We start from the raw sequence: 24,009 nt of genomic DNA on the forward strand, positions 1-24,009 counted from the left end.
TCACCTGGGGTCTTGGCAAATGTAATTATCACTGACTACCTACTCCAGCACTCACAATAGGTCCTTAAAACAAAACAAAGCGATGGTTTACTTTCAAATGGACATATAGTATCTATACATATTTGTAAGGTGCAGTATTACAATCTGACATATGCATACAATGCATAATAATCAGATCAAGGTAGCTGCAGTTCCACATCTTCAAACGTGATCATTTGTCTATAATGGGAACTCTTAGACTCAAATATTTATTTTAAAATGATGAGTAGAGTAGGTAGTTCTTCTTGTCTGCAGTAACACTGTGTTTGGGTTCCCATTATTCACAGTCTTCCCATTCCCTCTCCCCTACTCCCTTCTTGGCCTCTCCTGAACTGTACTCTACTCCCCACCTCTTTGTGATCTGATTTTTTTTTTTTAGCTTCTAAAAATGAGAGAATGAATCATTTATCTTTCTATGTCTGGCTTATTTTACTTAACATGCTTTCTTCTCCAGGCATCCGCAGAAGGCACTCTTTTGGGAGGGGTCACCTAATTCTCTCCAACACAACTAATTCCTCATCTGAGATATGGCACAATGACCCTCTGGTGTCTCTATTTCAGTTACTATTCATGAGGACATTTGCCCACTGGTTGATTTATCTTTAGTGCATTCTAATCTTTCATTGAAAATGTGTAGCATGAATCTTAAAAGGTCTTAATAATAAAAACAAACCCGAGCCAGGTGAACACTGAAAGATTAGAAAAGCAGAACAGGCCACATCTAACCTCACCTCACCAACTTCTCAGCCGATCCTGTTTCCTCAAACTGGAAGCCTCTGTGTCCTCTTCCAGATGTATCTCAGCTGAACTGCTGCTAGAAGCCTAAAAGCTTAACAAGGCTCTAGCTCCTGGTCCTCACACCTTATATACCTTTCTGCTTCCTGTCATCACTTCCTGGGATTAAAGGCGTGGGTCACCATGCCTGGCTGTTTCCAGTGTGGCTTTGAACTCACAGAGATCCAGACAGATCTCTGCCTTTGGAATGCTAGGATTAAAGGTGTATGTACCACCATGTTCTGGCCTCTGTATCTAGTGGCTGTTCTGTTCTCTGACCCCAGAAAAGTTTCCTAGGTACACAATGTATTGGGGAACACAATATCACCACAAAAATGTATTAGGTTCAGACATCCAAGGAAACATGCAGAAGCACTTCTCTTTGGGAAAGTGACTATGTGAAAAGGTAAGGCACTATAAGACACCAGAATGAAAGAGATTCCAAAAGTAAGAGCTGTGAATCAATAGGGAAAATAGATGCTTATAAACTTCTTCATGGAAGGAGGGGTTGAGTTGACACTGAAGGATGGGCCATGTTTCAATGGGGGCGGGGGCGGCTAACATCTAATTTCTGTTTTACCACTTGGGAGTCATAGAAACAAATTAGATCTCATGTCTTACACTTTGTCTAAAAGAAAGGTACGGTTTTAAAGGGTAAATATTGATTAAATAGGCAAGATTATATCTAAATAGCTCATTAAACTTAAGGATATAGGATGATCGCTTTTAAGGGATTCCTATTTCTAGGCAAAATCTACATAAGGTGATAAATTTAGGAATATTTTCTAAAAGGCCCAAACTTCAAAAAAAAATTAAAAAAGAAAATCCAAGGCCAAAGCAAATAGAAAACTACTGGGAAACCCATGAATGATTTAACAAAAGGGAATTGGGATTTTGCCCAATAAAGGCAATAAAAAAATCATAGCAACCATAGAAAAAGAGGCGAGGCTGGATATCACCCATAGAGCTGCTTGGGTCTTTAATCTTGTGATTTTTATTATAAATAATACGTGTGTGTATGTGTGATGTAGCTCATGGCATATTCTGTTATCATTATGGTGGCCCTTTGGGTGTCTAGCGGTAGAGGGGAAGAAAATCAGGAGAAAAAAAGCTGAAAAGAGAAGAGGGAAAATTATGGGGCAGAAAGATTAGTAGGTATAAAAATCATCACCCTTCTTTCTAAGAAACCACATTGGCTTCAACTAACTCAACATCATCTTCCAATAACATTTATGTAATAAAACAAAGTAACCCACAACTTCTCAGCACCTATTTCAGACCCAAAAGGCCAGCACTTGAAATGCCTCAGATATTCTGTGGATACAAACTATCTTGACTCAGCTTCAGAAATCTTGCTGTCTAGAAGGGTCATGAACATGGTCTTTAGGCCAACAAGTCCACTTAGGGAAGGGCAGAGGAGAGAAAGGCTATTTTCCTCATAGTTGATATTAGAGCATATATGCCATTTTCAATTATGCACATGGTTGAGTCACCCATCCAAATGACGAGGATGTTTTGCCATAAGAACAGACCCCCTCCAAATAAACACTTTTGATTTTGAGATTTATATCAATTGTAAACCTCTTCCTTTAACTTCACACTCTCCTCTGGCATTTCTCCATGCTGTCCCTCTACTGATGGAAAATGTTAAAGGAGAGGTAGGATCTTTCCCTACATTCTCTAAATGCCATGCAGGCCCACAACAACCTGCAACCTGGCTGCAAACCACTACATGATTCTCAGGACCAGACACAAGTTGAGTCCTTTAATTATTACACATATCTTCCATACTGAAGTCTGGATTTCCTTTTCTTGAGGCTGTGCGTTCCTAGCATTTTTGTATCCTGGTAGTGGCCAGTCCATCCATACCTGTTGCTTTAGATGGCCTCAACATGCTGACAGTTTAATCAAGGTAGACACAAGAACAAAGCAAGTGTCAAAATCAAGGACACTGAGAAGGACAAGCCTAAAAAAGTAGTCATAGTCAATGGAACAGACTTAAGTAAGTAATGTGCACAGTTAATTTGAAGGACAGTACATTGTCAAAAACAATCAGCTTTCACTGTTATTGTTTAGCAAACCAACTATCCATAGAGAGACATTGTTGTCACTAAAAAAGTGGATACATACCAAAGTCTACTTCAGAGGTGACCATGGAAGACGATAGGCAAGAAAAATCTTCCTGAAGGTGAACCATAAGCCACCAGGAATAGTTACTGTAAAGAACTGGCTCACAGAATCATCAAGGCTGTCAGTTCACACCTGCTGTGTTGACTGGCCGTGTTGAGACTCAAGACAAGGAGTGGTGCAGTTCTAAATCTTGTCAGGCAAAACCCCCCAAAAAGCAGGCAGTGCAGATGAACTCCAAAGGCAGTTTTCTGGGAGCATCTTCTCTTGCTCAGGAAGTCTGGTATCTTCATGGTTCTCAGACCTGCAACTTACTGAATGAGGTGGAGTCAAGCTATAAAGAGAAATCGGCTTTACTCAAAAGCATGCAAATATTTAATTTTGTTGGGACAGTTTCTGTTATTGGTTTATTGATTATATGTTTTTTTTCTTAAAAGATGTTGAATGTTTAAAATGACTTTCTGAAACAGCTGAGTCGCTCATGTGCTTTTCTTCATTCTTTTAATGTAATGTGCTGCACTGGTTAACTTTTCTATATGAAACCATCCTTGCATTCCAGGAATAAATTCCAGCTGGACATGTACACATGTTACTGATTATTTGGATACCAAAGGACTTTCATTATAGAAGTAATGCACGACTATTTATCAGCAATCTTTGAGGGAGCATGAAACTAATGTAAGGACTGGAAATTCTGATACACTTAATTCTTAACCTAAAAGTTTACATCCTAGAAATGAAGTTAAAAATACTAAGTAGGAAACGTAAACAATGAAGCGTGATTATTTATGGAATTCAGTTTTCCTAATGTTTTGAGAATTTTGCCTTCTATCTAGAAAGGTCATTGTTCTATAATGTCTTTTTCTAGCGTTAGGGGTTGGGTAATTCTTACTTCACAGAATGCCGTAGAAAGTGTTCCTATTTAATTTGTTAGATGTTTGCAGATTGATAGTCATTCTCCCCACCACACCAAAAAAAAAAAAAAAACAAACCCCACAACCCTTTATTTTAATACTAATTTACTTATTTTGCCTGTATAGGTGTATGTGTGTGCACAAGGGCCACAGCATGCCTGTGGAGGTCAGAGAACAACCTGCTGGAAGAGTTGTTCTGTCTTTCTACCATGTGGGCTGTAGGGATGAAACTCAGGTCATTCGCCTTGCAGAAAGCATGGTTCCCTGCCAGGCACCTTGCCAGCCTGTTCATTCTTGTAAAAAAAACTCTTTTTACTTCATTAGCAAAGACATCAGGCCCTGAGATTTTGTTGTTGTTGGGATATTTTTGATTAGTGATCCAATATCCTTATTGTTTATAGTCTTAATCAGATTTTCCATTTCTTTTGTAGTTTAATCTTGACAAATTCTTTCCAAAATTTTTATATTTTATCTATTATCCATTTTTTTTGGAGCACAATTATTCGTTGTAGTCTTTACAGGGTTTTGGTTTGTTTGTTTGTTTATTTCTGCAGAATTATGCCCACTTTCAATTCTGGTTTTTATAGTTTATTTGTTCTTATTTTCCTATTTCCCTTTCTCTCTCCCTTGAATTCACAGAGATCCAGATGGATCTCTGCCTCCAAATGCTAGGATTAAAGGTGTGTGCACCACCATCTTCTGGCCTCTATATCTATCTAATCTAGCGGTTGTTCTGTTCTCTGACCCCAGATAAGTTTTATTAGGGTACACAATATATTGGGGGACACAATATATCACTACAAAATATTTATTAGCTCCCAGTGACAGAGCAGAAATTAAGGGCTGGAGACACTATCAAGATATTACTTCATAGACATGAGTTCAAAAATAGTAAATAGGAAAACACATAATGAGACACTGAAAAAAAATCTATGAAGAAAATAGCAGTGTAATATAAAAAAAAAAAACGGACAAAACTGAGACACCGTGCATAGGATTTTCAGGGAGGGGACATCATTGCGAGGTGTGGTACTTGAACTAAGACTGCCAAGTGTTCTGGAATACTGGGCAGGTGAAGAGATGGGTAAGGATGTTCCAGACTGAAGGAGTGGGCTTAGGCAAGTGAGTGGAAGAAACTTGCTGCAAGACGGTTTGAAAGAAGAGACTAAAACGTTTTCTATTCAAGGGGTTTGGAACCCTGAATATTCATTTGCCAGTGACAAATACTACCAATTTAAAAACTACAGCAAATCATGTGCTTTCCCCTTTTCAGATTCTACCTGGTTACCCTCTCCAAACTCCGTGTAGCCCCTTCCATGGAGACTTGAGGAGGAAGACCGAACTGGGCTTTCTCTGATTTTCCTTAGTGGTCGGGTTGTTGCATGGTTATGTCTGTAAAGAAGGGGAGAGCAAAATCAATAGGGGAGGGACAAAGTGAGAGAAGACATGTGGTTGGACAATCCGTGTCCTGAAATGGCCAAACAGAGGTCTGACACTCTGTCAAACTTGACCACATTTCTGCAATGGAAACCCTGCCACCAAATCATCACTCATTTCCACCAGGTGGTAAAGAAGCCTTATGAAAATGTTTCCTGTTGATTTACTTACCAGTCTATCTTTTTTTTTTTTTTAATGAAAGTCAGATTAAAAGGTTGAGTTTAATCCCGGTTTAGGGCAAAAATAAAGGGAAGCTGCAAGTCATTGAGTAGACAAGGAGAATTCTGAGGAATCTGAGCATCCCCACACAATTCCCCAGCCCCTGCACAGACTTCACAGAAATCTAAGGTGGAGACTTTTGATGAGATGGGAAGATTCAGAATGTCCACTTCCCACTCACCTTAACCAGGTCTTAAGGAACGGAGTGACTTCTTTTGATGTCTGGATTGGACAAAACATCATTTATGTTTTAACAATGTTTAGGGATGGATTTTCTTGCCTGAAATTTGAAGCATAACTATTGATTGTTTGGGGTACATCTTTTGTGGGGAGGGAGATACATCTTGAGGTATTGAACTAGAGAATCAATACCTGGAAGAGAAGTCTAGGTTTGGGGTCTCTAGATGGAGGAGAAGGTGGCTGAGGGAACAGAGTCTCCAAAGCCAATTTCATGTCTGCTGTTTGTAGCTGAAGTTTTCCTGTGTCCCACCCAGTCTGCAGCTGCTCAGACCCAAGTAAACACACAGAGGCTTATATTAATTAAAACTGACCAGTCATTAGCTCAGGCCTACCACGGACTAGCTCTTACACTTAAACTCAGCCTATTTCTGTTAATCTATGTGTTGCCACATGTTCCGTGGCTTTACCTGTGTGCCATTACATGCTGCTCCCTGGATGGCAGGCTGGCATCTCCTGACTCAACCTTCCTCTTCCCAGAATTCTCCTTTTCTGCTTATCCCACCTATACTTCCTGCCTGGCTACTGGCCAATCAGCATTTTATTAAACCAGTATACCACAGCATTATCCCACAGCAGCTGTTTGCCTATCTATGCCCTTCCAGGTCTACTCCCCTTTGTCTTTGGCATTGTCCCAGCCTTTCCTAGTGTTGGTTTTAATAAGAGGCGCTGTTACCATGCGAGAAAGGTCATGACACACGACAAAACCCGTTTATCAGAGCAGAGTTTTATTAGAAGGGAGAGGGGAGGGACAGAAGAGAGCATGTCCAGGCCTGTTGGAAAGACACATGAGGAGGAGGGAGAGATGGGGGAGGAGAAGAGAGCAGAAAGAGAGGGGAGAAGTCTGTGACCGGCTTCTTAAGGATTACCCTGCACATGCGCATGTGGGTTTACAGAGCTACACCAAGCATGCGCAGATTGCGTGACCGTGTTCTGAGCTTTGCAAAATCACGAAGCACACAGATTACATAGGACATAATACCCCTTACTTGGCTACTGAACTGCGCATGTGTGGTGATGCAGCTGAAGGAGTGGCCAGAATCCTAACACCTACTGCCTAGAGACTGCTCCTGTTATTAGTGTCATATCCCTCATCCTTCCTAAGGTACCTTTCCTAGGGTTCTTATGTTCATATCTGATCTGGGCACTTGAGCTGACAGAGTCATGACAGGGCAACACAAGGGCCTTCTGGACTTGGCTGAAACTTTCTCTCTCCCTGCCCAGCTTCATGGTTCAGAAAGCTGAACTGAGGCTGCCTAAGCCACCTTTGATGTTGTGTTAAACTCTTCTCTTAGGCCACTGTTATCTTGTTGTGGTTTTCTAGTAGCTATCCCGATTCTGACCTGATAGAATACCAGTGCTAACACTTTCCAGACCTTTTACCTTCAATGCATTACCTCAAGTTCCCTGTTTCCCTGTAGTCAAACGATATTTTCTGTTTAGCATGCCTTCCAATTTAGCGCCTGTGACATTTGGAGGAGAGAGAATCATTTTTTTCTCTGACACTTGATAATTTGGGCTGCCTATGATATCATTTCTGCAACTATTACTTTTACTTATATCAAATTATATTACCTTCATTATATAGCAAGTGCTTTAGGGAAAAATCCTCAGATCTATTGGCTCTACAGGCTACATTCAGCCACCATCTCTACGTGCCAATTGAACAGAGAAATGGTGAGGGAGTAGACGGGAGCATTAGAAAATGTGCATTGCAAAGGGAAGCAGATAAAAGGCTCCAGTAACTCCACATCTGCCTTTGTGGTACTGACATGAGCTTTAGGTTGAAATACAAGAATTGGGGTAGCACAAAAGTTACACATCATTCAGCAGTCTTGGTTAGGACATGGGGCTGTTTAATCATTGCTTCAGCTTTAGTTCTTCAAGGTGGTCCCTGGAAGTCCCTGTTGCTTAGCATGAAAAGCTCCGGATTCTCAAGTGACAATTGCTTCTCTGTGGTGCAAGCCTCACCATCACAGATAATTGCCTTCTGTGGGGGTGAGGGGGTGCCCAGGGCTCTTCTCTTCCTGGAATCCAAGGTGACTGCATGTTTAGGGTTATGACTATTAACCTTTGGGTGCCTGGGGTGGGACATTATAAAGAGCTGAAGGAAGATGCTTCAGTTCCTCTGATCTTTGTGCCTTCTGCCCAGAAGAGGAAAGTAGGGTATGACTGGTTTCTAGAAAGACACTCCTCACATAATCAACATGCCTGTGTGTAAAGGTAAGCAGTGTCTCACAAGTAAGGAGACAGATGCCACAGAGGTGGGCTGCCAGCCTTCCCATTTTCTATCTTTGGAGGACCAAGTGAGGAGTCAATGCCATTTTAGTCAAGCAGCTTCCAAGTGCCTGTTATAATTACAGAGTTGCAGAGGACTTGGAACATTAGATTTTAAGCTAATTGAGGACAGGGATTACATCTCTTTGTAGCTTTATACTCACTTAATTAAATAAAAGTTAAAGAATAGAATATGTAACTTGACAGGCTTAATGAAATTAAGGTAAGCTCTGGATTTGCCTCCAACCTACTGATTAAAAAAATACTTAAATTGAATCATCGAAGAAAGACTAATACATTTTTATCCTATTATGAGCACATTAGAAAAAATGTACTTGTACTTTCCAAGGTCAAAGCCACCCACTTCGTGCAAAAGCCCTTGATGTCAGCTGTCCTCACCAAGGCCAGATGGCCTGACTTGAGGAGCATATCTTCTTGTATCGAGGGAAAGATGCTTAGGACATCTTTTATAATCTGAAGCTATTTCTTTTCAGAACATTTGCAATCACAAGATTTATTTTAAATACTTTAGCACGTTTCTTCATATGGATGTTACTGCCATGGTCCCTTGTGAGGACATGGATTGCTTCGGTTAGAATAAGACTTCAAGTAGGAAATTCTTTTCAACCGCTTTGGAACATTTTTAACTCTCAGCACGAAAACCCTTGTTAGGTGAATGAAAACTGAGATTCCCATGAAATCATGTGAAAATAAGACTGAGGAGCTTTGCCTGTCCTTTGCCTTTGTACAAGGTCTGTTTGTCTCCCAGTTACCTGCCATCCTGTGGCGGCCACACACAGGTGAAAGGATTCTTCCGTGGGAAACAAAAAGATGGCTATGGACCAGAAATCCCAGAAGAGTGCAGAGACAAAGTTCCAGGATGGGCTACTGTAACGAGGAAAGATCTGCATAGAAGATAAATGTGAATGTTGAAACAAGAGTTAGCTCACTTAAAAGAAATTTTCCCTGTACCCCTCAAAGACGTGTCACTAAATCAAACTTCTTGCTTACTTGCACTTTTCCCTCTATAAACTGGACTCTGTTCGACTTACCACAATCATGCCTGTAAATCTATAATACAATTGAATCTGTAGAATCCTCTTCTTCATCTTTTCCCTAAAACAGCAGTGGGAAATTCTTGGTGCAAGACTGCCTTCATCACTCAGGAAGCCAAGGCATGTGGGCTTATGTGAATGTCTTAACAACCAGTGAGTCTCTCATTGGGGTGGGTCATTTGTTTCTGCAACTGATGGATTCCTAAGAAACATTGCTCACAAGCATGCCAGTCTCTTTCTGACCTGGCCCTGCTTTCCTGCTTGGATCTTACTACTTGCATTTTGCAATCTGTTACTCACATGTGGCATCTCTCCCAACCTCAGTTTTATAATCTTTCTGCCTTCTAAGAGTTTACTCCGGCCTTTCACATTCTGTTTACTGGTTTTTTTTCCCCTAACTCCTGGGTGATCTTCACATTTTCATCTCGTGAATAATGTCTTTCAGAAACCTATGCCAGCCAGTTACCACCCTTCCCACACACACACACACACACACCTTCAGGTTACCAGCTCTCCGAGGTACCGAGGCTGCCTTCTGTGCTCTATCTGTCACACATAATGTGTGGTAATTGTCTCCCTGCTGATTGTGAGCCTTATAAGGACAGCAGATCTCATCCTTTTCATTCCCAGCGTCTGGTTCAGGAGAGGTGCTCAGTATTTATTTTCTTCCTGGCTGACCCTCAGGGCTTACAGGGAAGAATGTTCCACACTGGAAGTCTTTCTTCTAGCCAATCTTCACATCTCCTTTATTACTTCCTTAAATATTTTAGCCAAATTACAGTTAATTGGATTTAAAAGTATGTCCTATATTTAGAAATTAAAAGACTCTCTAGTGAGTTGTTGACCTTGAGAGACCAATGCAAAGCCTGGATGTCACTTCCAGTCCAGGAAAAAAGATAAATCAAAGATACCACGCTGTTACCCTCCTGGTTGCATTTTTTTCTACTATCTACTTTCTAGCCTCAGATTCCAGTCAGTTCTATCTTTAGCTCATCTATCAAGATTCATGAAACATTGCTGTGAACCATTTGTTATCTCTAGAGAGCCAACTCCCAGGTCAAAATAACAATAAAAATGCAAATTCGTAGGAGTCTCTCACTATGGAGAAAAGGTTATTTGCTTTCTTGGTCCAAGGATGTTGCAATCTTGGACTCTTGCTAAAAATCAGCTCCTAAACATTTACCCACCTGTATGTTTTGTATGTCTTCCTAAAATTCTTTGTTCAATTTCTCCATCCTAACACACAACTTTGAGAAACTGGGTACATTCTGGTAAGAATTGCTTAATCCAAGGATTGAAGCTTCTTAAAGGTTATGTGCCTTGAATTACATCCAAGTTCTCCACGAATGAGCTGTGTAAATCTTGCCATATGTTCTTGCCATATTGGTGCATTTCAGTAGATTAAGATATTTATAAAATGATCTAGGTATATTCATTGATTGAGGAAACCTGTTTTCTGACTATTGAGATAATTTAGTATCTGGCACTACTTAATTTACCTAGATAAGAGGAAATTGGTTAAAGCAAACCTATAAGGCCTTGCTTTATTCTGTCATGGAGCTTTTTTTTTTTTTTTTTGGTGTGGAAAAGGTCTGGGGAGCAGCTGGCCACCAGCTGGAGCCTTGTGCTGTTTTACTGAAGTGAAATTGGGGCTTTAACAAGCTTAATTATAACAAGATTTCACCTGCCTCTCAGAACTAGTAACGCTCACACCCCTTCTCCCCGCCCCAACTCCCTACTGCTGGTTGTTTGGGGGGCCTGTTTTCAATATTTCTACCCAGACTATATATGATCTGAAAGCTTTATAGTCAAACCCTGGATTTAATTATAACGACAAAATGTGTAAATTAAACCTAGCTTCTTTTGCGAAGGTAAGATCAGGACTAGAGGTAGGTAAGCTTTGAGGGAGTGGTCGGTAATAATTTAAGCTCTCAGAGATTATCTACAAACTGAACTCAAGTGATGAATCTGGCTAGATTTATGTTTCAATCAATTGATGGGAGCCATATGCTTAAACCGTTAGTCTCGAGAGAATACCTTTATTTAACTCCAGGATTCTCTTCAGCACAGTACATAGCAGAAACTTCACATTTGACTATGGGCACGGCAACATACTTCTCAACATAGCTGTTACAGTTCCTGACATAAAATTGACCCTGAGAAAATACCACTGGCTTCTTGATATATTAAAAATCCATTTGAATTGGCAACTAAGACTATTAATCACACACTTACACACGTTAATTTTCCCTGTATTCCTTTTAGCACGAACTGTTAAATGCTGTGTTTAACTACTCTGTCCTTGGTGGTATGGTTTTGGTACATGAATAAATGTTGCCTGCCTCTTTGAGACCATGACGGTCAGGACTGGCTAGAGAGAAATTTAAAATGATCTTTTAGTAGGAAGAGGAAAATGTGATGAGAGTCTCTTGTTGGTGACAACAGGAATAAGACAATGAAAATTTTGACAAAAAGTCAATCCCCTGTTGTTTTTTCACATTAAAAGACTTCTGGGACTGGAGCAGCCCAGAGAAGTCCAACATTATGAGACTAAATTAGATACTGGAACAAAAGAAGCAGTGTGGCCCTTTTGGGTTTGTGTCTACAGCTTTCTTCTTATGGCTAGGATAGCTATATGTTTATTTGCCTATTTCCCTTGGGGTGAGAGGTAGTTACAAATCTTGGGAAAAGAGTCTTGGACAGTTGGCTCAGTTCAGCGTTGTAATAGACAGGGTTTTCCACACTGAAAACATGGAGGGATGCTCTACGATTTTCACTATGGCTTTTGTTTTAAGAACTAGCAAACACGTGATGTTTAGTGAGAGCTAGGCACATGTCACCGTGGGCCATCACATGTGGAAGTGTGGAGCTTTAAGAGAAGAAACGTTTCTTGAAAATATACACATCACACAATATGACTCTTAGTCTATTTTCAAACAGTTAAGTTCCAAATTTCTCAAGCACCCAGGTTTAGCCTCAAACTGAAATCTGCTTCTTTGACTGTCCCTCCTGGCCACCCCCACATTCCCTCTTCAGCAGGATTACCACGGCCTTCATCTCTGTCAACAGTGCATTCCTCCGCTCTCTAGCCCTTCTCGAATGGCATTGTAATTATTTGTTTACATGTCTGTCTCCCTCACCAGACTTCTAGCTCTTTAAGGACTGAGACAGCATTCTATTTAATCCACTTGGTAGACCCACACCCGGATGGTGTCTGGCACATGATCGGCACACAGCAAATGTTACAGGAAAAAGAGCGTGCGTGAGGGGGGTGGCTGTTGTTAATGAATGAGTCTAAATTGTCATCTCTGATGTATTTGGCAGCCAGATCATAACAGGCAAGAAAGAAACCCCAGTCCCACTGGTTCAATGTCCTATGGTTTTTTCTGGAAAACTCTAGAGCACTTAGCTCATCAAGTTAACTTCTTAACTCGTTACATTATTCCACAGCAGTGATAACATCACTGTAATTAAAGCTCGCACACTATCACATCATAAATCACTAAGGTGTGACCTTGGAATCTACAGGTGTGTTTTATGTTTCAGCTGCTCTAATTTAGTCTTTTTGAAAAAAAAAAAAAGACATGGCATCTAGTTGGGTATAAAACTTGGTAGCTAATGGCTAAGATTTTCTAATCTCCTTGCACTTACAATGTATAAATGATTCAAACTAGAATTTATTTATAGAAAAAGAAGAGTGTTAAGTGGAAGCATTGAGGTGATCAGGTAAGTCGGTCACTAAATGACATACTTCAAAGACCCAAACTGCCATCAGTGTAGAGGAGCCATTAGGATGGCAACTGTAAAGCTTGCTGAGGGTTAGGTTCATATTTCAGACAAAGGTTTTAGTTCTATTAAAAGGGAAAGTACATTTTACTAGGCTTTCCTCTTACTATGTAAATTTATGAGTAGCTAAGAAAAGAATCACTATTATATTTCATTCATTTACACGTGAGTCATTAAAAAGTATTTGGTAATTGATAAGAAAGGCCCTTTTATCGCCTTTACCTTTATTATTTTAAACCCCCTAAGGTTTTTTTTTTTAATTCTGACATTCAACGAATTTAACCAATCAGATGGACTAACAGTGCATATAATTGCTCCTAATGCTTACTTTGGCTAAAGAAATAGAAAATGCATTCACTCTCCTTAGAAAATGATGTCTATTGGGTAGATTGCTGTTTTATAAAGAAACTTATGTGAAATGAAACATCTCACAAAATTGCAGCAACACATAGGACTTTAGGAATATATGTATATATAATCCAACTGTAATATACATATATATATATATATGTAACTTACAGTTGGATTATCAGGTGGTAGCACAGTGTCTGGGAGAAAAGAGAAACAATAAATACTAATATGGATTAATTGATGAAGGTATCAGCCAAGGTCAGAGAAAAATCTAACATTTTTGCTTTAGTGATTGAAACAGTAGAAGGGAACAAGAGGGGGCCTTTATTTATTTATTTATTTTAAGTGGAGGCATGTAAAGAATCTCAGCTGTTGTGGGAGGTCTCAGAGAGGCACACGTTGATTTCTATGTAATGCATTGCATATTTTGTACCCCAGTGTGCGCACTGTGTGGCTGATGTGACTTGGCTAGAACAAAGAAAAGGGTTAACTAAAATGGCGACGACAGCCCTTCTGATCAGTCAGTGTTGAGATGAGAACAGGGCTGGAATGGAAAGACAAGACATTTTCCTCCTTTCCCCTCTCCCAACATTCCTAAACTGATCTAAAGTGATTGGCATGATTGTATTCTCTGAGAAAGGGCATCCAATGAGCTGTAAAGATATATATTCCTGTATCCCCTGGATCTGCATTTGTTTTCTCTTGGACTGGAGTTTTTACACTCTTTGAAACTGTTGTCTGGGAGGAAGTCTGTTTTACCATTTTCTCACTCCAAACCAGTGTTGTCTAAAAGGTGGTGCACATTCACCAGTGGCTCCCCAAATCAGGCAGCAGGATGATGAAATGTTCATTTATATCTATCTACAAAATGAATAATGTATATTAAACTTTTCTCATGTTTTTAGCTTGTGATACACATGGCATATATTCTGAAAAAAAAATAAAATGAAAGGTACACAGATTAAGTCTCACAAAGACAACACACCCACCTAACTCACACAGATCAAAAACACGGATATGCTAGTATTTTTTTTTCTTTCAGAATTTGGTGCATGCCAATGGAAACTTTTGTGGGCTTTGTTGTTTGTTTGTTTTATTAAGTCTGACAATTTTCAACTCATCCGTGTGGCTGTAAGATTTACCTTTCTCCTTATGTTACCATCTAGGGGTCTTGATGGGCTTCATTTTCTCTGCCAGTTACAGAGTCAAAATGCAGGCACAGTCCCTAGGGTGACAGGTAGCAGCAGAGAAATCTTGAACCCTGCAAACAGGAGCAGCCAGAACCAGCAGTTGGAGGAAGGCGTTTAGTAGGAATGAGGGAACACAGGTGTTCATGCAGCAGACACACAGAGAAAAAGGACTGCAGAGCAGATGTGGGATTTATGCCCTCATTTAGTATGGGTCAGTTTGAAGAAAGATAGAATGGCCGATGGGTGGTGTCCTTGAGGAGCCAGTCCGTTAGCAGGAGGGCACCATATTGGTTGGAGAAAAAACCCACAAGGCCTTGGTTTTAAGCGGCCAGGTTATTGTCTCAGGTCAGAAAGGTGAGGAAGAAGCTGAGTTGCCATTTTGGAAGTTCCTCACCTTTATTACCCAGCCACAGTACCCTCCCCCTATCTGCCTATCAGGGAATCTACTCCTAGTCCCTCAGTTGAAGTTCATTCATTTTCAATATTGTGTGTTGCTCTATTATATGAAAGTACATACTTAATCCATCCTATTATTGACACATGTTGGGATTATTTTGTTCTTACAAAATTTGCTTCTCCTTAATAATGTTGCTATAAATAGTTTTATCTATCCACATGTCTTTGGGATGAAACCTAAGAGTGGACTTCTTGAGCTATAGGATGCATATATATTAAATTTTAGTAGGTAGTGCTGAATAATTTTCCCAAGTGGTTTATCAACATATGCTCTCAGTGGCCGTAGTGTGAGATGTCTTCATCAATTCCCTCCTCCTAAGGCTCAGGAAGATATACAAAAGAGGCAGAAAGACTGTAAGAGCCAAAGGGGATGGAGACACCAGAGAAACAAGTGTCTTGTAGGCAGAGCAGGACTGACACACATATAAACTCAGAAACTGTGGCAGCATGCACAGGGCCTGCCTGCACAGGATCAAGGCAGATGGGGTCCCAAGCTGAGAGAGGGAAGTAGACACAGGCTCCCACCCCGAACCAAGAAGTTATCTGTAATCAATACCTTCGGCAAAGGGAAATTTAGTTTTTTCCAATGGAGTCTCACTGGGCATACTAACCACACTTAAGGATAGGCCACATGCCCAACAGTAGATGGCAAACACAAAACAAACTCAGTGCTGTTTTTAGAGACCTTTTATCTCAACTTTCTTTCTTTGGGCATTTTTTGTCTTATTGGTCTTTTGCTTGTGCATTTAGATTTCTGTTTCTGTGTCTCTCTGTGTGTATGTTCCTTTTTTCGCTGTTTGTGATTGGTTTTGTTTGTTTTCTAGAGGTAGGAGAAGGGCAAGGAGTTGGGGAGGACTTGGGTGGAGATGGAGGAGTGGAAAGCATGATCAGGATATGAAAAATATTTTCAATTACAAATGGATTCTCCCTGTCTGTCTCTCTGTGTCTCTGTCTGTCTCTCTGTCTTTCCGTCTCTCTCTCATTAAAGACTGAACTCATGCCTGTTAGGAAACCCCTGAGCTATAACCCAGCCCTGATTTATATGAATTCTTTCTCAAAGTCTTGCTGGTACACCTTGGCAAACATTTTCTCCCTCTGTCTGGCTTGGCTTCTCACCCTGTAAATGTCGAAACACCACTAATGTGTTGTATAGAAAGAGATCATGCTGTCATGTCATCAGATGGTCACTACTACATCCTTAAGGTGTAGAGTACAGAGGGGGTGGGGAACCAGAGAGTTCAACTGCCCTAACCTTGCTTGGCCTTGCCTGTCAATCATTGCTATGGACTGAGGGTGTGGTTCAGTGGTCAAGTGCCTGCCTAGCAAGTCTGAGGTTCTAGGTTCAATTCCTATCACCTTTAAATAAATGTAAATAAAAACTTTTCTAAAGTTCTCTCTTTAGAAATATTTATTGCTGTGTACTCAGCATAACATATGTGCGATCAAATTAGCTGAATTATTATCCAGTTTTTAATAATCTTTACAAAATATAGAAATCATTTAAAAATATTTCTGTGATACAAACTTATGTTGAAGATCATATAAATAGGGCAGGCATTTGAGAACAAGAAAATGGTTGGCCTGTAAGCTCATCTTCAAGTTAGAACTGTTCTCCAGGTTTGTAAGGGGAGTGACAACTTACTGCCATCTACAAAACTAGTGAAAACATCAGCAAACCCATTCCAAGTAACAGGTTTATGCTTACTTTAGCTAGCAGTCACATTTGTCCTAGTATATTTCCCCTGATGTATTAATCAATATACAAAGCCACTATGATTAGTAAAACTTTAAACACGTTAATTTCATTTTATCCAATTTGTTTAAATGCCTGGGGCTCTGTTTATTATATGTATATACATATCTGTATTTATAATATATACACAATATATACAATACATGCATTATAGATGATATAAATATAAAATTTATAGATAAGTAAATTTACATCTATTGATATCATAAAAGAAAATGTGGTGCACCAGCTAAAGCTACGTACACCCGGGACTGAGCAAACCCTCTTGCAGCCTTTGAAGCAGAAATTTACAAGGCACCTTTGCTTCCTAGTTTGAACAGGCTGCTAAAAAGCCTGGCAGGATTTCCTGGTGCATACTGGGCGGTGAGTGCCTGCAACAGAGTCCCAATAGGGCTGTGCGCACAGACTCAGTTGCTCCAAGTTTCCATTGTTCAATCAAAGCTGTCTTGAATCTCCTGGTGTTCTTGGGAAGGGCTGACCTCTGAGACTGGAATATGCTGAAAGAAGTGGGTGTATTTCACATTGGAATGTGGGATCTGGGCCTACTGGCTATTGTGGGGAATGTCCAATCACAGCTTAATTGTGGCAGTCAGTCCAGAAGCAGTGCATCTTGGGAAGAAAACAGCTTCTCTAAAATTACCTTCAAAGCCCAACTAAGCTTAAGCAGGCCGAATTGTGCAGACTACTACAGGGCTTAACTTCATATATAACACCAAAAGAAAATGATAATGTGTAAGTTTGTATTTGCTTCTACTTTTGAGATTCTTTCAATGTAGTAGAGCCTCTGAGCAAACGGTTTCGTTTGGGGCATTTTATTACAATATCTTCTTTCACTGATACTGAAAGTAGCCTTAATAATCACCTGACACATTCTGTCAACTGTTGACAGACCAGAGACTCTGGGCACACGCAGAACTTTGGTCCCTTGGAGAGGAGGTCCAGCTTGAGCCACAGCACATGGTGGCCACTCCGCGTAGTTAAAAGGGAGGTTTATTTTGTGGGGTAACTTATAAGTGAAGGGATAGTTTACAGGGTCTGGGAAAGGTGTGGCGCAGTCCGGCGGTGTTCTCTGGAGAACTCTGCTCAGTCTACCTCCAGCGTCCAGGAACCAAGAGAGCCTGCGCACTCGGATCTCGGGTCTTCAGGGTGCTCTCTTGGCCCTGCCTTGTAGGCGTGACAGTTATCGAAGCCTCAATGGGGGTTGAAACTTCCAGATCAAAGCTGGAATGGCTACCCACTACAGGTGAGTGTTCCTGGCCATGCATTCAGTGGACCCTTACCTTCTAGCTGAGCCTCATCTCACTTTGGTGGAAGTTCCCCACCCCCAGACCAAATACCAAATACTCTGGAAGAAAACGCTGTGGCAACATGAAGCAGTATTTTAGGAAGCAAATCTCTGCTGTTCTGAAGCTTTTGCAAAGCTCTGTCTGTAGGTGACGTGCCTGCCACATCTGTTTCTGCGTGTGGGAGACACTCTATATTTATCATTCGGGATGAGTCACCTTGTAACGGAGCACAGTCTACTTCGGCTTTTGTGTTTAGACTGCTCTTGGGTAGAATGTGCTGTAGTGTTTAAGCTTTTAAGTAGTACATATCTAGCTCCCTGGTAGCCTGCTGCCAAGAGCAACAATGGCTATGAAGGCACAGAATCTCCTTCCTTCTTTCCCTTTTCTCTCAGTCCGACTTTGAAGACCTAACTGGAGAGGAGGTACAAGGAGGATCTTCAAGGGATGCTGGGAAAGACCCGCTGGTCTTTGAATGTGTCCAAGCGAGGGAAGAGTAAATACAGAGGTAAGAAAGGGCATAGAAATGTTCGGAAACATCAGCGGAGCAACTTCTGCCAGTCACTCAGCGTCCAGTGCAGCTGAAACCAGAGAGTCTAAGGACCGCTCTCAGACAAGACCGGAGGACCGTTCTCAACCTTCCTAATGCTGCGACCCTTTAACACAGTTCGTTGCTACTTCATAACTGTAATTTTGCTACTGTGATGAGTGGCAATGCAAATATCTGATACGCAGGGTATCTGATATGCTACCCCTGCAAAAGCTTCAAGACTCACAGAGGTCAATACCCACAGTTTGAGAACCACTGCCCTAGGACATCAGTTGTAGTATGAAGCAGCAAGAAATATTGCAGGGAGCAGAGGAAGCCCTGATTGTGACATTCTGAGTAGGTACATGATGGTGACATGAGCTGGCTATGTCAAGGACTATAGTTTCCGACCCATGGGAGAATAACAAAGTCCCCTCCTCCATTAGGGGGTTGAGTCTCAGAGGGATGATACAGCCTTTTGTGTACAAATGTTGACAATGTGTACAGACAGTGTCCACCCAAGCGTCTTAGCTTTCTCCTTTGTATATTTACAGCCTTAAGACTGCTCCCCTAGAGATTGCTCCTACTGAGGGTAGCTGGACCTGTCCTTAATGCAGCTGTATGCATAAATCCCGCCTCCTTGTTTATCTCTGTGAAATCACCCCACGCCCTGTTCAGCTGTATGCAACGACCCTGGCTCCTGTTCAACTTGTATAATAAACACACTGAGCTACTGAGGTCCGGTGGTTTCTCCCTCTGAGAGCGCAGTCCACCTGATCCCAGCTTGTCTGTGGGGATATCTGTTTGCGTTTTATCATCCCTTGGCACCCCAGTCAGGCTTGTGCCTGGAGTCACACTGAACATGGCAAAAGATTGGTTTTTTTTTTTTTCTTTTCTTCTGGTTTAGTTTACCAGAATCTAAATAAAACAATGAGTTATGCTTTTTTTTTTTTTGCAACTTTATCTTGGAGGTTTTCAAAAATATTTTTTTAAACAAATTATATTCTTTGTATAAAGAATACCATTGTCTACAATTCTAAAGCTTTCTTAAGGTAAATTATAACTAAGGAAGTCAGCATGTCTTTCCAAAGGAAATGTGCAGCTTTTCAAGGTAGAAACGGTTGTTGAGAGAGTTGATCCTCTCCTCTGACTCTTCTCTTGCTCACTCTAAGTATGGAGTGGGGAGACAGCAGAGCGTGAACAAGGAGGGAAATTTCTGCATACGAGACTAAGGAGTTAAACAGCAGAGTAGAAACCTCAGTGGGGGAGTATGGCCTCCAATGGCAGCAGAATGTCCCCCAAGGGAGGCGGCAATCCTTATAGCTCTGCTCTCTGTGCAGGCTTCAGGGTACCAGTAGAGACGGCCAGCAAGTGTTACTGCAAGGAGACTCTAGGGATGCTGGCCTGGAGAGCAAGTCTGCAGAGGGCAGGTCAACCACAAGAGTAGTAGCGCAGTGGGTCTCCCATCTCTGGTGCATCTCAAAAGCTGGAGAAAGCCTCCCTGCTTGTAGATGAAACGATGGATCTTAAAGGTCAGAGCAGGAATGGTGGATCTTTAGCAAGGGCAGGTGAGAAGTAATAAGAACCTGAGCAGGTCTCTGCCTGTGTGGGCAGGGGTTGGGGATGGGGATATCTAGCCAGTCCCAGTGGCTCTCAGGAGCCACCTTTCTTCTCCAAGGTGCATGTCAGGGCTTCAGCCTTTCTTTGGGCATCTTCCTTTGGAAAGAGGACTGCTGGGAAATGGCCCTTCACTCCCACCACCACCCAGAGTGGGGAGCCTGCTAAGAGTCAGGAGCTGGCACCCAGTTGCACTTGAGAAAAGATGTCTGTAGCCTGTTACATAAACCAGGGAAGTCCTGATTGGTGGGGTGTTGGTGCATACAAATAAAGCAGAGACCGGAACCTGTTGCTAGAGTTTTCCTGCCTGGCCCACAGTCAGGACAAATCTCTCTCACCTGCCAGTCCCACAGCCACTCAGACCCGACCAAGTAAACACAGAGACTTATATTGGTTACAAACTGTATGGCCATGGCAGGCTTCTTGCTAACTGTTCTTACAGCTTAAATTAATCCATTTCTATTAATCTATACCTTGCCATGTGGCTTGTGGCTTACCAGTACTTTACATCTTCCTTGTCTTGATGGCGGCTGGCAGTGTCTCCCTCACCCAGCTTCCTGTTCTCTCAATTCTCCTCTCTGTTAGTCCCGCCTATACTTCCTGCCTGGCCACTGACCAATCAGTGATTTATTCATTGACCAATCAGCAACACATTTGACATACAGACCATCCCACAGCAGGAACCAGTCTGGAAAGAGCTCTCAAACCTTGAGGGAGAAGGGGAGACCCAAACCACCAAAAAGGTTCTCCATGGGTCAGAGTGGCTTGCTCAGCTAGGTTTCCCTTCTCATCAAGGTCGTGGTAGGGAAACAGTTACTCAGCCCTCAGCAAGGGTGCCTTAAGACCACCTGTCCCTGGAGTTTCAGAGCTTTCCAGGTGCAGCTTTGCATGGGGGGGCTACATGCCCTCTCCACCTGGAGTTGTCGTATGGCTGCCAAGGGCACAGTCTGATGCGTCACCGTTGTGGGCTGTGAAGCACAGCCTGCTCCCGGCTCCCATTACACCTAGTTTTTCCGTGTTGTTTTTCCTGTCACTTAGATGACATCTGGAACCACCCCACTCCTTACTTATCCCCACATGGATGGTTTCTCTTCTTTCCCTGGGCTTGTCTTTTCTCATCCTTGCCTAAGAATTCTCACCGAGACCAACTCAACCTCGGATAAGTCACGGGTGAAACTATTCCAGGTTTGTGAGTGGAGTGAACTTGAACAATACCCCACATTTTCAGTGCCTTGTTTCCACTTTAGCCTTCAGAAAGGGCTGGGAAGTCAGTAGGTGGGCCCAGGGATTCGCTGACATCTTTTTCCTTTTTCCTTAAAAAGGAGGTCTTGGCCATAGTTCAGTACCATGTTCAGTTTTGAGATCCGGGTCAGTTCTGTGATGATGTAAGTTGCCTGCCTTAACTACATGGTGCGATTAGCCCAAGAATGTTCCCTTTTTCAAGTTACGTAGGCAACATTGTCTTTATCCTTACCATTCACACTCTCTCCTTACCCCTTCTTTTCAGTTTAAGGAAGAGTTCCTCCTAAAATGTAAACATAATTTGGAAATTGTCCCATATTGGTCTACCACTAACCCTCAAATTTGTCTACAGGATTTTTTCCCTCCATTGTTGAAATGGGAGGAAGTAGGAGAGGCAAGATGGGATAGGAGGAAGAAGAAGCAGGTCACTGAAAGATAAGCATCTCTAGAAAGAGGCAGTGATACCACACTGGCCCTGGGAGCTGAGTGGAAACTTGTGAGGTGAAAGACCCACACTGAAGGGAAGGTGGCAAGGACCAGGGCACTGACCCAAGAAGATGGCTAACTGTAATGGGAACCATGAAGACACCCTGGATGGCTCAAAGAAGAATTTCATGCTGATGGAAAAACCCAACCAAACCATCTTCCTGCAGTTGAAAATGCTCCAGAGAAAAGAACAGACCACATACATGCCGCGTTCACCCTGCTTTGTCCTCGCTCACTGCTTTTCCTCAGTCATTCCTCTAGCATTAGGAGGGAAGTACCTACGTCTCTCACTGTGCTTTCTCTGACACTGGCCCACCTTGATATCGCATCTAGGAGTTGATAGGCAGTTGTAGGCTGTTTTAAACCATTCCTTGTGATTTCAACTACTGCTGAATTTTGACCCTTAACAAGGTGACAAACACTTTGGGGTGTAACTGTAATCCTATTTGTTTCTCTATGTTCCCATTGGCCATCTGAGTACTAATGAGCTTTTAGTCAGTGTGAAATGAGTTAGAGGTAGTTCATAAATACTGGTTGTCATTCCTGTCTCAGACAAAAAAAAAAAGTAAATGTATTTGCTATTCTATAAAGAAAGAGTATGAAAATGATTTATTGATTTTTATTTGCCGTGCTCCTAGTCATTCCCTGTCACACCTATCTTGTCGTCACTGCTCCTACAGAAACAATGGAAGCAATCAGCAAAATCCTTATAGAAAATAGGGAAACTACAAGAAATGCCTCAGCAAGAAGTCCAAACACCTGTAGGAAGAATTAAACTACGAGTAACACATTCGGAGGGTTGGCCCAGAAAATCAAAGCATCGATTTCATCTGGGAAGGAATTAACTCTGCCAAGGTTACATTTGTTACCCTGGAACCAAAGCAGGTACTTGAAAAGAATTCACAATGGAGAGAGCAACAGTAGATTTTTTTTTAACCGCATAATCTATTTTAGATCAAGAGTAATTTGAGGCAAGAAAGCACCATCAGCAGAGACTAGCTGACCTTTATAAAGAACTGCGGCTGGTTAACGTCATAGTTCAGTTCATATTGTATTTGAAACATGAAAGGAAAAAATCTCCCAGTCCCCATCTGCTGAATTATGCCCCTCCCTGCCTTCAAAGTCGGAGCAGAAACCACCTCTACCACAAGCCTCCAAGTGGAAGTTGCGTGTGAGTCCTGTGCTCCCACATTCCAGCTCAGAGACAGCCAGCTGGATCCAAGCAACAACAAGACAACTGAACTAAAAACGAGTAAAATGTAGCAGGCCTTCTTTTCCTTCTGTTAAAATCTGTTGTTCTTGTGACAACCCTCATACTCTGTTAGCGTCAGTTTAGAATTAAGCATATGACAAGTGGGCATTGACATTTTAATCATGCTTTAATTCTCAGGCTAAAAACATAACCTCATTATATCTGCTATAACTACAATACATCCAGTCAGACTCTTTTCACATTTTACTTCTTGTTGACTAATATGAAAACTGTTTCTAACTGCCTCATAGCACACAGCTTCCAGGCATTGCTAGTACAGACCTGCAAGAGCCCACGGTGTGCCATGCCGGCAACAGTCTGTCTCCCTGGCTGAATCCTGCTGCTCAGGCTCCTCTCCCAGGCCACAGCTGGGCAGAGACCAAAACCATTCAACTCCAAATGCTTGGCCAAAGGAGATAATTTACAGAAACTCCACCACCACAAGACATTCCACTGGCCTGGTGGGGCTTTGGTTTGGTGTTGAGCAATGAATCACCCATCATGTCTCCCTCTACACCTATTTTGTTACATCTGTAAACTTATAAGGTCTTGTTTGCTCCATGATACCTAGCTGACTACCATTTCCTCTTACTGAAGACAATTATCTTTTTTTCCCTCATCTAATTTAAGCACTGCTTTTTTCACAAAGCCTCTCTTTCTTCCCCATCACTTCTTCTGCTGGGGAGGTCACCACCTCCAAGCCCTGGTGAGGTGAGGTTGTAGGAGACTTGTCTGTGAACACTGCCCCTGATCAGTATTCTAGCTACCTAAGTGTAGCGCACTCTGAGGAGAGAGGTGCTGGTCTATTTTCTCTGACTTTACCGTGTTAGATGTTGGGGTGAAGGCCCTTGGCTTTCTGAAGGTGCTCTCGTTCTCCTGACCTTAAGGTCTTCTTCCTTGGTGTCATTTATTTCAGCTTGCATGAATGAGTTATCGGGAACTTTCCTTCCTGTGGTGCTCCCCATGACGGGCCTCGGGAGTTTCA

General features: G+C 41.8%; 1 long non-coding RNA gene across 1 annotated transcript in view; it reads left to right on the forward strand.

The window, feature by feature from the left end:
• Positions 1–19,150, forward strand: part of LOC128116989 (uncharacterized) — a 48,384-nt gene extending 29,234 nt beyond the window's left edge. Inside the window, exon 6 of the long non-coding RNA XR_008220651.1 lies at positions 18,294–19,150. This is a non-coding gene — a long non-coding RNA (uncharacterized LOC128116989). The remainder of the gene's footprint in view (positions 1–18,293) is intronic.
• Positions 19,151–24,009: the final 4,859 nt, after the last annotated feature.

Source organism: Peromyscus californicus, unplaced genomic scaffold (genome assembly GCF_007827085.1).
Source record: "Peromyscus californicus insignis strain IS unplaced genomic scaffold, ASM782708v3 Scaffold_20__1_contigs__length_68692818, whole genome shotgun sequence".
NCBI lineage: Eukaryota > Metazoa > Chordata > Mammalia > Rodentia > Cricetidae > Peromyscus > Peromyscus californicus.